The sequence below is a fragment of the Salmo salar genome, chromosome 18 (genome assembly GCF_965601325.2).
Source record: "Salmo salar chromosome 18, fSalSal1, whole genome shotgun sequence".
NCBI lineage: Eukaryota > Metazoa > Chordata > Actinopteri > Salmoniformes > Salmonidae > Salmo > Salmo salar.
The window spans coordinates 90909821-90916160 of record NC_138308.1 but is presented as its reverse complement, the minus strand read 5'-3'; positions in this window follow the sequence as shown (position 1 = coordinate 90916160).

Here is a 6340-nt window from a genome sequence, read left to right as displayed (position 1 = left end):
CATGGAACAGCTGAGCAGACAATTGTCCAATTACTTTTAGTCCCTTAAAAAAAAGAGGGGGGGGGGGGACCACATATAAGAAGTGCTGTAATTCCAACACCGTTCACCTGATTTGGATGTAAATACCCTCAAATTAAAGATGAAGTCTGCACTTTCAGCTCATAGTCATTATTCAACTCCAATATGCTGTGGTAGACAGCTACAATAATAGTAACTTGGTCAATGTCCAAATATTTATGGACCTGACTGTATGTGAGTGTTAGGCTGACCCAATAATGTGAATGAAGCTGACCCAATAATGTGAATGAAGCTGACCCAATAATGTGAATGAAGCTGACCCAATAATGTGAATGAAGCTGACCCAATAATGTGGGAGATAAATAAGGAGAATAATACTTTTAACCACTAACTCTAACCTTGTGTAATATCATCAGTGAGTAAACGAATACAAAGTCAATTAGGTTTAATGTGAGGTTAAGGCTCAATTCTGACATCATTGCCACCAATTTTCACCACTGACCAACTCTAACCTGGTAATATACTGCTCAAGAAAATAAAGGGAACACTTAAACAACACATCCTAGATCTGAATGAAAGAAATAATCTTATTAAATACTTTTTTCTTTATATAGTTGAATGTGCTGACAACAAAATCACACAAAAATAATCAATGGAAATCCAATTTATCAACCCATGGAGGTCTGGATTTGGAGTCACACTCAAAATTAAAGTGGAAAACCACACTACAGGCTGATCCAACTTTGATGTAATGTCCTTAAAACAAGTCAAAATGAGGCTCAGTAGTGTGTGTGGCCTCCACGTGCCTGTATGACCTCCCTACAATGCCTGGGCATGCTCCTGATGAGGTGGCAGATGGTCTCCTGAGGGATCTCCTCCCAGACCTGGACTAAAGCATCTGCCAACTCCTGGACAGTCTGTGGTGCAACGTGGCATTGGTGGATGGAGCGAGACATGATGTCCCAGATGTGCTCAATTGGATTCAGGTCTGGGGAACGGGCGGGCCAGTCCATAGCATCAATGCCTTCCTCTTGCAGGAACTGCTGACACACTCCAGCCACATGAGGTCTAGCATTGTCTTGCATTAGGAGGAACTCAGGGCCAACCGCACCAGCATATGGTCTCACAAGGGGTCTGAGGAACTCATCTCGGTACCTAATGGCAGTCAGGCTACCTCTGGCGAGCACATGGAGGGCTATGCGGCCCCCCCAAAGAAATGCCACCCCACACCATGACTGACCCACCGCCAAACCGGTCATGCTGGAGGATGTTGCAGGCAGCGGAACGTTCTCCACGGCGTCTCCAGACTCTGTCACGTCTGTCATGTGCTCAGTGTGAACCTGCTTTCATCTGTAAAGAGCACAGGGCGCCAGTGGCGAATTTGACAATCTTGGTGTTCTCTGGCAAATGCCAAACGTCCTGCACGGTGTTGGGCTGTAAGCACAACCCCCACCTGTGGACGTCGGGCCCTCATACCACCCTCATGGAGTCTGTTTCTGACCATTTGAGCAGACACATGCACATTTGTGGCCTGCTGGAGGTCATTTTGCAGGGCTCTGGCAGTGCTTCTCCTGCTCCTCCTTGCACAAAGGCGGAGGTAGCGGTCCTGCTGCTGGGTTGTTGCCCTCCTACGGCCTCCTCCACGTCTCCTGATGTACTGGCCTGTCTCCTGGTAGCGCCTTCATGCTCTGGACACTACGCTGACAGACACAGCAAACCTTCTTGCCACAGCTCAAATTGATGTGCCATCCTGGATGAGCTGCACTACCTGAGCCACTTGTGTGGGTTGTAGACTCCGTCTCATGCTACCACTAGAGTGAAAGCACCGCCAGCATTCAAAAGTGACCAAAACATCAGCCAGGAAGCATAGGAACTGAGAAGTGGTCTGTGGTCCCCATCTGCAGAACCACTCCTTTATTGGGGGTGTCTTGCTAATTGCCTATAATTTCCACCTGTTGTCTATTCCATTTGCACAACAGCATGTGAAATTTATTGTCAATCAGTGTTGCTTCCTAAGTGGACAGTTTGATTTCACAGAAGTGTGATTGACTTGGAGTTACATTGTGTTGTTTAAGTGTTCCCTTTATTTTTTTGAGCAGTGTATATTGTCACTAGCAAGCAGTAAATCATTACATCTGGTTCATTTGATTCAATGCAATTCATTCTTTGAAGATTGCAACCATATTGCAAGAAATACAAGTTATTTATGGAAATTATTAACAAGCCACTGTCAACTTCCTGTCATCTATGGTTATTTTGCTCACTGTCACCACCCTATGTTACATATTATTGATTTTTGTTTGCAAATGCAGCAATATATAATTGTTAGGCTTTGAATCCACCTGCCCCTACACCTTATCCAAGGCACTTCACCATATAAATGTAATTACTATTATAATGCAGAATTAATTGCCTGGTAACTTGGAATTTACAGTCAGTCCATCATTCTACAGATTCGAAATTGGCCTACAGCTTACATTTATCTGCATTATGACAGCTGAATCCCCATAGTAACAGTGGCATTATGACAGCACCATAGTAACAATGGCATTATGACAGCACCATAGTAACAGTGGCATTATGACAGCCCCTAGTAACAATGGCATTATGACAGTCCCTATCTAGTAACTGCACTGTTGGAGATAAGAACACAATCATTTCGCTAAACCCGCAATAACATCTGATACAAATGTGTATGTGACCAATAAAATTTTATTTGATTTGGTAACAGTGCCAATATGATAGCTGCCAATATGATAGCCCCATAGTAACAGTGCCATTCCAAACACAAAAACCGTGAAAATAAACTACACAACACAGCGGAATATGGCCAGTGGTGGCGCTTGTTTTAATCCTCAAATGAAGAAAATCCATGCGAAATGTACGGTATTAGACTATAGCTAATATCGATGATTTAGCTACCATTTATAATGGTTGGATCTCGAAATGATCCTATTATAAACGGCAAATCATCCAACCAATCATAAACATCCATGTATTTTCCCGTGTCTTGTTATAGCTATAACAGTAAACGTTTATGAATGGATGATTTGCCGTTTATATAGGAACGATTGTAGGGCTATATGAGTTCAAACTAAACTATCATGATGCAATGCATCTGACTTGACTGTTGATGATTGAATGTGTCAATGTTTTAAATAAATACATTGATTTAATGTATGTATTTATTAGGGACAGATACAATTACTCAACGTTTTAATTGTAGTCTATATATCCCTAACATGCTATTATTATCTAGGCTACTTATCTATAATTAACTCTACTGCCTAAAACTCTTATAAACCATCTAATAATAAAAAGTCAAAGTCATAACAGTTTTAGTTAAAAGCCCATTTTTTATTTAAGCAGACTTTAACATCGCTACACTACCAGGGGTCGGCAGGGAGAACCGGCAGGGGGCGGTTATGTCAGGTAGGTTACCCGGCCTGTCTAACGCCTCCTGCGGCCTCCTCTTCTGCGACGACGGGACACCCTCGGGCGGCGGCGTCTGCGGACAGGGCGGCTGCTTGATCTGCGTCTTCTGGGCATTGTGATTGATAGAGAGATAATACTATGAATGACTTTAAGACGAGCCGGGGGTCCATTTTATAGGGCTGGAGGGGGCGGGCGTGACGTCATCGTGGGTTAAAATGATGATGCAATAATTATTAATGACGGTTTGAATTTCGAAAACTACCGTTTTCAGTGACGTCATAGTAGGAGTGGCAGGATGACGCAATGGTGATCTTTTTTTGTTTTGCAAATTTAAATAGTGTTTGTTGTTGGTCATTCCCTCAGTTCGGTGCCTTTAGAGAAGTGTTACTTTTCATTTCAAATAAATGTAACATACTGTCATAAAGAAAACATGTTTTCCCATCTCAAGAGGTTCAATATACAAATGAGTAACAGGTTAGACAAATGCTCAGTTTTCCACCACAAAAGTCCCTAAAAGTGTAGAACCAGCTCACCTGCTTTTACACTTGATTTGATTATTAGATGTTCAATGTTTCTTTTGAAAAAAAATATATATATTAATTGAATAACGTTTAGTTTCACCATATTAAAACGAGAGTTCAGTTCACGTAACAGGGTTGACCTTAAAATGCGGGAAATACATACACTACCGTTCAAAAGTTTGGGGTCACTTAGAAATGTCCTTGTTTTTGAAAGAAAGCACATTTTTTGTCCATTAAAATAACACCAAATTGATCAGAAATACAGTGTAGACATTGTTCATGTTGTAAATTACTATTGAAGCTGGAAACAGCTGATTTTTAATGGAATGTCTAAATAGGCGTACAGAGGCCCATTATCAGCAACCATCACTCCTGTGTTCCAATGGCACGTTGTGTTAGCTAATCCAAGTTTATCATTGTAAAAGGCTAACTGATCATTAGAAAACCCTTTTGCAATTATGTTAGCACAGCTGAAAACTGTTGTTCTGATTAAAGTAGAAATAAAACTGTCCTTCTTTAGACTAGTTGAGTATCTGGAGCATCAGCGTTTGTGGGTTCGATTACAGGCTCAAAACGGCTAGAAACAAAGAACTTTCTTCTGAAACTCGTCAGTCTGTTCTTGTTCTGAGAAATGAAGGCTATTCATGTGAGAAATTGCCAAGAAAGTGAAGATCTCGTACAACGCTGTGTACTACTCCCTTCACAGAACAGCGCAAACTGGCTCTAACCAGAATAGAAAGAGGAGTGGGAGTCCCCGGTGCACAACTGAGCAAGAGGACAAGTACATTAGAGTGTCTAGTTTGAGAAACAGACGCCTCACAAGTCCTCAACTGGCAGCATCATTAAATAGTACCCACAAAACACCAGTCTCAACGTCAATAGTGAAGAGGTGACTCTGGGATGCTGGCCTTCTAGGCACAGTTCCTCTGTCCAGTGTCTGTGTTCTTTTGTCCATCTTAATCTTTTATCTTTATTGGCCAGTCTGAAATATGGCTTTTTCTTTGCAACTCTGCCTAGAAGGCCAGCATCCCGGAGTCGCCTCTTCACTGGGACTTGTAAAAATGCTGAATTTTGGCACTTTAGCAAGTCTTTATTCATATAAATAAATCAGATTTATTGAATTCTCCATGTGTTCTATATTAATAAAGAGCACGTCATGTAATATAACTAACTGGCTTTTAAAATTCAATACTGATGCACAGTTTCTATTTACAATATCAAAGGGCCCTCTTTTCATGGAATAAATTGACCCTTCTGTTTCTTTGAACCCTGGTACAAATAATCACTCAGGGCCTAATCACTCCAGGGCCTGGTTTCCCAAAAGCATCTTTGGGCTAAAGATCCTATGGTTCTAACAATGAATTTATCCTTAAGGTGCTTTTGGGAAACCGGGCCCAGGGCTTTAGTAATTTGGAATGTAAAGTCAATGAGCATTATGGGTAAAATGAACAAAACACAACAGAAGAGGGCAACACAATTATTTTGATCCTGAAATGGATCAAATCTGAGCCAAAATGTAGAATATAATTTTTGGTTGTTGTATAACCCATATACGTCAAGCTCATCAGTTCTGACAACATTGTCCGACCACTAACTATAACCTTGTTGCATCGTCAGTAAGCAAATATAGGGCTACAATAAATTATCTTTTAATTTTGGGTTAAGTTCATTAAACTCTAAAGTTCTATCAACTTTGAAAAGTTGCCCCTGAGACCTGGAGCTAAATCATTTGAATCACTAACCCTAACGTTGTGGTAATATCGTCAGTGAGTAAACAAATACAAAGTAAATTTAATCCCAGGTTTAATTTGAGGTTCAGGTTATGGCTCAAGCTCATGATTTCAATTTAGTCAAATTGTGACCACTAACTCTAACCTTGTGGCAAGCAATATTGTCAGTAAGCAATTATACACAAGCAATGCTATAGCTCATGAACATCAAGGTCATCAATTCTGACACTTGTCCAACAGTTGCTCCAGGAGCTGAATAACCACCCAGATGGCGCCCTCTTGTGGTCATTCTGTGTCATTACCACCAGGCCCCCCACTCACTGTCGTTCAGCCACTGGAGAACTACATGTCAATCAATCAATCAAATGTATTTTATAAAGCCCTTTTTACATCAGCAGTTATCACAAAGTGCTAATATAGAAACCCAGCCTAAAACCCCAAACAGCAAGCAACGCAGATGTAGAAGTACAGTGGCCAGGAAAAACTCCCTAGAAAGGCAGGAACCTCGGAAGAAACCTAGAGCGGAACCAGGCTCTGAGGGGTGGCCAGTCCTTTTCTGGCTTTACCAGGTAAAGATAAAGAGTACATATGGCCACTGAACTACATACACTGCTGCCTTTTGGGGGCCCTAAGCTA